We start from the raw sequence: 10,272 nt of genomic DNA, 5'->3' as shown, positions 1-10,272 counted from the left end.
ACAGAATTACTTACACATTGTAGCTACAGCAGAAATTCCTTTTCTTTTTAAATTATGTGTGGTGATGTTTTACAATTTTAGGTACATTTGTAAACTATAGGAACTAGTGCGTTAAAAAACTCTAGAACTGATGTTAAATTCGGAGAGGGCAAAAGTATAAAAATTTCTTTGACAATGGGGGGATGAAATGGATCAGCAGTTAACTTTACATGCATAATTTATAATAAAAGTATTTAATATATTTTCTAAATGCAGACAGACACATTGCACATGTTTTTGGTGTCTGTGTTGGAACATACGGAAAAGCTGAAACACAGATGAGTGGTTGTATTCATCCAAAATACACTGGGGGCAGGGCAGGCAGCAATGGCTATCAGTATTTTGTAAACAAGCACCACAAAAGAGCACTGAAAGATTATTTACTGATCATTTAGAGGAAGAAAAAGTGGTAAGGCTTTACCATGTTTTTTGCAGCATCATTTTTTTTACGTCCTTTTAAATTAGGGTCTCATGCCCTTTTAAGGACACGTTCAACAATAAATCCGGCCTCCACGAGTGACAGGTATTATAGGATAAACATTAAGTAATTATAATCTAATTAGAACACAGGGGAATAAAAGTAAAAACTGACAGAAGTCATTACTTAGTGTGAACTAGCAAATACTGAAATGCTACATTCGCTTTCTTAATTATTGTTAAAAATGTAAGAGAGAATTATGTTTAATTGTTATATTTTCAACATTTTGCCAATTTGAAACCATGGGAGTTTATTACGCTGGAGAGACAGAATTTGATACAACAAAGGTTTTTCAAATATTATGTAGAACGATTATGCATATTATTTAAAATTTTAAGTTAATTCATCACAATTCCTGTAATATAAGTGCTTACCATTTTACAAATGAAAGCATTCTAAAATAGCTAATGTTTTACACACAGCCTATGTTAAGGCATCACGTTTCTAAAAATATATGGCCTAGATTTAGAGTTCGGCGGTAGCCGTCAAAACCAGCGTTAGAGGCTCCTAACGCTGGTTTTGGCCGCCCGCTGGTATTTGGAGTCAGTGATTAAAGGGTCTAACGCTCACTTTACAGCCGCGACTTTTCCATACCGCAGATCCCCCTACGCCATTTGCGTAGCCTATCTTTTCAATGGGATCTTTCTAACGCTGGTATTTAGAGTCGTTTCTGCAGTGAGCGTTAGAGCTCTAACGACAAGATTCCAGCCGCCTGAAAATAGCAGGAGTTAAGAGCTTTCTGGCTAACGCCGGTTCATAAAGCTCTTAACTACTGTACCCTAAACTACACTAACACCCATAAACTACCTATGTACCCCTAAACCGAGGTCCCCCCACATCGCCGCCACTCGATTAAAATTTTTAACCCCTAATCTGCCGACCGCCACCTACGTTATACTTATGTACCCCTAATCTGCTGCCCCTAACCCCGCCGACCCCTATATTATATTTATTAACCCCTAACTTGCCCCACACAACGTCGCCGCAAGCTACTTAAAATAATTAACCCCTAATCTTCCGACCGCAAATCGCCGCCACCTACGTTATCCCTATGTACCCCTAATCTTCTGCCCCTAACATCGCCGACCCCTATGTTATATTTATTAACCCCTAATCTGCCCCCCACAACGTCGCCGACACCTACCTACACTTATTAACCCCTAATCTGCCGAGCGGACCTGAGCGCTACTATAATAAAGTTATTAACCCCTAATCCGCCTCACTAACCCTATCATAAATAGTATTAACCCCTAATCTGCCCTCCCTAACATCGCCGACACCTACCTTCAATTATTAACCCCTAATCTGCCGACCGGAGCTCACCGCTATTCTAATAAATGTATTAACCCCTAAAGCTAAGTCTAACCCTAACACTAACACCCCCCTAAGTTAAATATAATTTTTATCTAACGAAATAAATTAACTCTTATTAAATAAATGATTCCTATTTAAAGCTAAATACTTACCTGTAAAATAAATCCTAATATAGCTACAATATAAATTATAATTATATTATAGCTATTTTAGGATTAATATTTATTTTACAGGTAACTTTGTATTTATTTTAACCAGGTACAATAGCTATTAAATAGTTAAGAACTATTTAATAGTTACCTAGTTAAAATAATTACAAATTTACCTGTAAAATAAATCCTAACCTAAGATATAATTAAACCTAACACTACCCTATCAATAAAATAATTAAATAAACTACCTACAATTACCTACAATTAACCTAACACTACACTATCAATAAATTAATTAAACACAATTGCTACAAATAAATACAATTACATAAACTATCTAAAGTACAAAAAATAAAAAAGAACTAAGTTACAGAAAATAAAAAAATATTTACAAACATAAGAAAAATATTACAACAATTTTAAACTAATTACACCTACTCTAAGCCCCCTAATAAAATAACAAAGACCCCCAAAATAAAAAATTCCCTACCCTATTCTAAATTAAAAAAGTTACAAGCTCTTTTACCTTACCAGCCCTGAACAGGGCCCTTTGCGGGGCATGCCCCAAGAAGTTCAGCTCTTTTGCCTGTAAAAGAAAACATACAATACCCCCCCCCCAACATTACAACCCACCACCCACATACCCCTAATCTAACCCAAACCCCCCTTAAATAAACCTAACACTAAGCCCCTGATGATCTTCCTACCTTGTCTTCACCATGCCAGGTTCACCGATCCGTCCTGGCTCCAAGATCTTCATCCAACCCAAGCGGGGGCTAGACATCCACTGAAGAAGTCCAGAAGAGGGTCCAAAGTCTTCCTCCTATCCGGCAAGAAGAGGACATCCGGACCGGCAAACATCTTCTCCAAGCGGCATCTTCGATCTTCTTCCATCCGGTGCGGAGCGGGTCCATCTTGAAGCAGGCGACGCGGATCCATCCTCTTCTTCCGTTGTCTCCCGACTAATGACGGTTCCTTTAAGGGACGTCATCCAAGATGGCGTCCCTCGAATTCCGATTGGCTGATAGGATTCTATCAGCCAATCGGAATTAAGGTAGGAATTTTCTGATTGGCTGATGGAATCAGCCAATCAGAATCAAGTTCAATCCGATTGGCTGATCCAATCAGCCAATCAGATTGAGCTCGCATTCTATTGGCTGATCGGAACAGCCAATAGAATGCGAGCTCAATCTGATTGGCTGATTGGATCAGCCAATCGGATTGAACTTGATTCTGATTGGCTGATTCCATCAGCCAATCAGAAAATTCCTACCTTAATTCCGATTGGCTGATAGAATCCTATCAGCCAATCGGAATTCGAGGGACGCCATCTTGGATGACGTCCCTTAAAGGAACCGTCATTCGTCGTCTAGTCGTCGGAAGAAGAGGATGGATCCGCGCTGGAGGTCTTCAAGATGGAGCCGGTCGTCATCGGATGGAAGAACATAGAAGATGCCGCTTGGAGAAGATGTTTGCCGGTCCGGATGTCCTCTTCTTGCCGGATAGGAGGAAGACTTTGGACCCTCTTCTGGACTTCTTCAGTGGATGTCTAGCCCCCGCTTGGGTTGGATGAAGATCTTGGAGCCAGGACGGATCGGTGAACCTGGCATGGTGAAGACAAGGTAGGAAGATCATCAGGGGCTTAGTGTTAGGTTTATTTAAGGGGGGTTTGGGTTAGATTAGGGGTATGTGGGTGGTGGGTTGTAATGTTGGGGGGGGGGTATTGTATGTTTTCTTTTACAGGCAAAAGAGCTGAACTTCTTGGGGCATGCCCCGCAAAGGGCCCTGTTCAGGGCTGGTAAGGTAAAAGAGCTTGTAACTTTTTAAATTTAGAATAGGGTAGGGAATTTTTTATTTTGGGGGTCTTTGTTATTTTATTAGGGGGCTTAGAGTAGGTGTAATTAGTTTAAAATTGTTGTAATATTTTTCTTATGTTTGTAAATATTTTTTTATTTTCTGTAACTTAGTTCTTTTTTATTTTTTGTACTTTAGATAGTTTATTTAATTGTATTTATTTGTAGCAATTGTGTTTAATTAATTTATTGATAGTGTAGTGTTAGGTTAATTGTAGGTAATTGTAGGTAGTTTATTTAATTATTTTATTGATAGGGTAGTGTTAGGTTTAATTATAACTTAGGTTAGGATTTATTTTACAGGTAAATTTGTAATTATTTTAACTAGGTAACTATTAAATAGTTCTTAACTATTTAATAGCTATTGTACCTGGTTAAAATAAATACAAAGTTACCTGTAAAATAAATATTAATCCTAAAATAGCTATAATATAAATGTAATTTATATTGTAGCTATATTATGATTTATTTTACAGGTAAGTATTTAGCTTTAAATAGGAATCATTTATTTAATAAGAGTTAATTTATTTCGTTAGATAAAAATTATATTTAACTTAGGGGGGTGTTAGTGTTAGGGTTAGACTTAGCTTTAGGGGTTAATACATTTATTAGAATAGCGGTGAGCTCCGGTCGGCAGATTAGGGGTTAATAATTGAAGGTAGGTGTCGGCGATGTTAGGGAGGGCAGATTAGGGGTTAATACTATTTATGATAGGGTTAGTGAGGCGGATTAGGGGTTAATAACTTTATTATAGTAGCGCTCAGGTCCGGTCGGCAGATTAGGGGTTAATAAGTGTAGGTAGGTGTCGGCGACGTTGTGGGGGGCAGATTAGGGGTTAATAAATATAACATAGGGGTCGGCGATGTTAGGGCAGCAGATTAGGGGTACATAGGGATAACGTAGGTGGCGGCGGTTTACGGAGCGGCAGATTAGGGGTTAAAAGTGTAATGCAGGGGTCAGCGATAGCGGGGGCGGCAGATTAGGGGTTAATAAGTGTAAGGCTAGGGGTGTTTAGACTCGGGGTACATGTTAGAGTGTTAGGTGCAGACGTAGGAAGTGTTTCCCCATAGGAAACAATGGGGCTGCGTTAGGAGCTGAACGCTGCTTTTTTGCAGGTGTTAGGTTTTTTTTCAGCTCAAACAGCCCCATTGTTTCCTATGGGAGAATCGTGCACGAGCACGTTTTTGAGGCCGGCCGCGTCCGTAAGCAACTCTGGTATCGAGAGTTGTATTTGCGGTAAAAATGCTCTACGCTCCTTTTTTGGAGCCTAACGCAGCATTTGTTTGAACTCTCGATACCAGAGTTAAATTTATGGTGCGGCCAGAAAAAAACCCGCGGAGCGTTAACAGCCCTTTTACCGCCAAACTCCAAATCTAGCCGTATATATTTATACTGAAGATACACAAGATCCTGTGCATAAGCAAAAGGTTGTGACAAGATTCCATCCCTCTAAAGGACATTGTCCTTAATTAGTATGGGATTAAGTTCACTCAGGCTCAGATGTTCGAAAGTGATATGAGGTGACAAAATATTCCAAGTGATCCGCCAATATGTCGAGCAAGCTTGTCATAATATTCCAAGCTCTGGACATAGCCGCATCACTGAAAGGTGTTTACTATACACAACATTGGTCGTGATGCTGGCTTAAGCAACACCCGGCCTCGCCGACTATATTAGCAATGTATAGTAAATGATCCCTGGAATATTACTGCCATCTGCCTGATCGATAATCCTAATACCCCTAAACTGAAGTACCCCACGATCGCACACTAACACTAAACTAATAAACATCTAAACCTCCACATACCCACCGCAAATCACTATTAACCTCTAAACTGCCCTATACCCACCGCAAGTACTTATAACCACCTATGCTGCCATGAAACCCACTGCACGTTCTTACTATTAAACCCCTATGCCGTCATCAACCCACTGCAAGTACCTATTAACCCCTATGCTGACATGAACAAACCGCAAGTGCTATTAACCCCCTATGACACCATCAACCCACCGCCAGTTCCTAACTATTAACCCCCTATGCCGCCATCAGCCTGCAAAAAGAAATGTTTGCTCCCCCCTGTATCAGGTCCTGTATCGGGATGGGACTTAGACTGTTCACGGTGACAGCGTTAGATCCCATACTGCAAAAGGACATTTTTGTCGCTTAGTAGCCAATTAGTGCCAAAACTCCATGAGAGGGAACAATGTTATCTATATGGCCCACATGAATTAGCACTCTCCTGTTGTGAAAAGCAAATAAAAAGCATGTGATAAGAGGCTGTCTGTAGTGGCTTAGAAACAGGCAGAAATTTAGAGGTTTAAAGGTTATAAAGTATATTAATGTAACAATGTTGGTTGTGCAAAGCTGGGGAATGGGAAGAAAAGGCGTTATCTATCTTTTTAAACTGTCCCTTTTATTAACATTTTGCCCCTAGTGGTCAGGTCCTGTATATGCATGGGAATTAGCTCAGTGACAGAGCTAGATCCCATACTGCTAAGGTAAATTTTGCCTCCTAGTGGTAAGGTCCTGCATAGGGATGGGAATTAAATCCCATACTGCTAATGCAAATTTTTGCCCCATAGGGGTCAGACCCTGTATAGGGATAGGAACTAGAATATTATTTACTGTGACAGAATGAAAACGAACACTGCTAATGGACATTTTGCCCCATAGTGGTCAGGTCCTGTATAGGGATGGGAATTAAATCCCATACTGCCAATTTACATTTTGCCCCCTTGTGGGCAGGTCCTGTATATGGGATGGGAACTAGTATGTTTAGTGACAGAAGTAGATCTAATACCACTAATGGACATTTTACCCCCTAGTGGTCAGGTCCTGTATAGGGGTGGGAATTAGACCACTCAGTGAGCGCTTAATCCCATACAGCTAATATTTTGTCCACTAGAGGTCAGGTCCAGTATAGGGATGGGAATTAGACAGCACACAGGGACAGAGCTAGATCCCATACTACTAAAGTACATTTTGCCTCCTAATGGTAAGGTCCTGTACAGGGATGGGAATTAAATCCTATACTGCTAATGCATATTTTTGCCCCATAGGGGTCAGGCCCTGTATAGAGATGAGAACTAGAATATTATTTACTGTGACAGAATGAGAACTAATACTGCTAATGGACATTTTGCCCCCTTGTGGTCAGGTCCTGTATAGTGGATGGGAACTAGTATTTTTAGTGACAGAACTAGATCTAATACCACTTATGGACATTTTACTCTCCTATTGATCAGGTCCTGTATAGGGGTGGGAATTAGACAACTCACATAATCCCATACAGCTAATAGATATTTTGTCCACTAGAGGTCAGGTCCTGTATAGGGAAGGAAACTTGACAGTTCAAAATGACAGTTACATCCAATACTTCTAAAGGACATTTTACTCCTAGTGCTCAGTTCACCAAACATAGGACAGGATTTAGACCACTCACAGTTGGACATCTAGATTCCATACTGCTAATTGACCTTTAGCCACCCAGGAATCTGGAAACCTATAGGGATAAAAATGTTTACATTTCACAGGGACAGAGCTAAATCACATACTGCAAAGCATGTAGTCCTAATTGGTCAGATTTAGGCCACTCACAAAGACAGACTTCCTTTCATTTATTTTAATTGACTTTATTTACTGTACATATGTATTTTGAAACTATTAGTGTCTCTACATATGCTGTGTGTACCCCATGCACCAGCAATCAGACACCACCCTACTCAGAGAAACAGGTGGTAACTTGTATGAAATAAATGGGGGCAATACTCACCAGGGCTAGGTCTTCAAAAAGGTGCCATGATTAGTATGCATAAGGCATAAACAGCATATGTATGTATGCTGCTGATAGAGTGATTTCATTTTTTTGTTGATATAAAAAAAAAAATATTGTAAAAATGTCTGTTAAAACCAAAATGCACTCATCACTGTAATGTGTCTAATTTTATGCTACCAGGTAATTGAGTTGTGCCTTGCATGGTTTCACTAGTTTTTTTTATTCTACACTTGTATTCATAAAATCATATAAATCATGTTTATCTTTGTTTTGAAGGTTTTCTAAACCCAGTTATAATCACTTCTACATGTTTCTTGAGATTATGGGGCACTTTAGGGGACATTAAACCCAAATGTTTTCTTTCATGATTTGGATAGAGAATCCAGCTTTTTTTTTCTAGTATGACATTTGCATAATTCTCTTGGTATCCTTTCATGAAAGAGCAGCAATGCTCTGCTAAAAACTGGGTAAGCCAATGAGAAGAGGCATATATGTGCAGCCACCAATCACCAGCTAGCTCCCAGTAGTGCATTGTTGCTCCTGTGACTACCTAGGTATGCTTTTCACCAAATGATAAAGAGAATGAAGCAAATTAGATAATAGAAGTAAATTGGAAAATCATTTAAAACTGCATGTTTTATCTGAATCGTCAGTTTACCCTTTTTTCAGTCACAGTTAAATCATCAGACTATAGCAGCAGTAAGGCAGCTTTTCCCAATAACGGCCACAAACCAAACAATAATGTAACTTTATTTTTTACATTTCTCTACATATAAACATGTAATTGTTTTGCCCATTTATAGTTTGATAGCTAAGTTTGCCTGTGTATAGTAGTGCAGATGGAATTTATGTAGGAACAGAGAAATATGTATTTTGTACAGAATAAACATTTATAAGAATTTCTACATATTTGTTTATAGTTGATATTCCCGTCAATGTAAGGGGGATTGTGATTGCTCAGGACAAAACTAAATATCCTCAAAATGCATAATCTGGAATTGATAAAGTATGAAAATGTATTAATGCAAAGAAACATTTTTATTTAATTTGCAAAAACATAAAATGCACTATATTTAAATTAAGCAAAAATATTTAAAAAAAAAAAAAAAAAAAAAGGGACAGTCTACTTGAACATGTTTATTTTTTTAAAGATAGATAAACCCTTTATTACCCATTCCCCAGTTTGGCACAGCCAACACTGTTATATTAAAGGGATACTAAACCCAACTTTCATGATTCGGATAGAGCATGCAATTTTAAGCAACTTTCTAATTTACTCATATTATCAATTTTTCATAGTTCTCTTACTATCTTTATTTGAAAAAGCAGGAATCTAAGCTAAGGAGCCGGACCATTTTTGGATTCAGCACCCTGGATAGCGCTTGCTAATTGGTGGCTACATTTAGCCACCAATCAGCAAGGGCAACCCAGGTTCTGAACAAAAAATGGGTGGGCTACTAAGCTTACATTCTTGCTTTTTCAAATAAAGATAGCAAGAAAACAAGACAAATTGATAATAGGAGTAAATTAGAAAGTTGCTTAAAATTGCATAATCTATCCGAATCATGAAAGGAAAAAAAAAAAAAAAAGGGGTTTAGTTTCCATTTAATACACTTAACCGCTGTGATTAACTTGTATCTAAAGCCTCTGAAGACTGCCCCGTTATTTTAGTTCTTTTGACAGACTTGCATTTTAGCCAACCAGTGCTGACACATAAATAACTCTACAGGAGTGAGCACAATGTTATCTGTATGACACACAAACTAGCACTGTCTAGCTGTGAAAAACTGTCAAAATGCAGAGGCGGTCTTCTATGGATTCGATATTAGCATTTGAGCCGACTTAGGTTTACCTTTCAACAAAGAATACCAAGAGAACAAAGATGAAAAAATTAAATTGCATTCCCTATTTGAATAATGAAAGGTTAATTTTGACTAGACTGTCCCTTTAACTTGAGAACCGGCTAACACTCAATAAATTACATATTCAAAAAGAATATATTTTCAATATTAAAACAAGTAAATGTAAGTGTAAAGTTTTAATGTGCATAAAACAATGATGCTGCCATGTTGTAACCTAGATTTCCTTCTCTGCTGAAGCCACATAGGAGCAGTTATAAATGGGTCACTAAAGTGTGCAACCAGTGATTGTGCAATAGTCTGCACTTTTATCAAGCAATGGAAAGCACATAAGTTTCAGAATTTGACAAGAGAAATAATGACAGTATATTGCAAAGTTGTGTTACTGCACATAATAAAACATTTTATATCAGAAAACTTAAGTGTTTAATGTATCTTTAAAATGATAAGACTGATAAAGGAATATATAGGTGCAACAAAAACGTCTTACTCCAAGCACACTGAGCGTATCACAAAGCTGTATTTTTAAAACAAAATGTGCATAACTTTGCTTTTGCATAATTTTATTATTCACTCCATCATTTATTTTTAAAGACTTAGATTTATCTATTAAAATTGTGTAAAAACAAATACATAAAGCTTTGCATTCTAGTCAGTGGAGTGAAAGTGACATACAAGGAACTCTAGACACCATATAAAATGTTCAGTTTAGCATTGTTAAAGCATAACTATGTACTGTAGTTATCCTGTGATTGTGTATACAATGCTACAATAAGTGGTACATGTCACCTCTCTCAATAC

The sequence above is a fragment of the Bombina bombina genome, chromosome 3 (genome assembly GCF_027579735.1).
Source record: "Bombina bombina isolate aBomBom1 chromosome 3, aBomBom1.pri, whole genome shotgun sequence".
Taxonomy (NCBI): domain Eukaryota; kingdom Metazoa; phylum Chordata; class Amphibia; order Anura; family Bombinatoridae; genus Bombina; species Bombina bombina.
Note: the sequence above shows the minus strand (reverse complement) of the source record.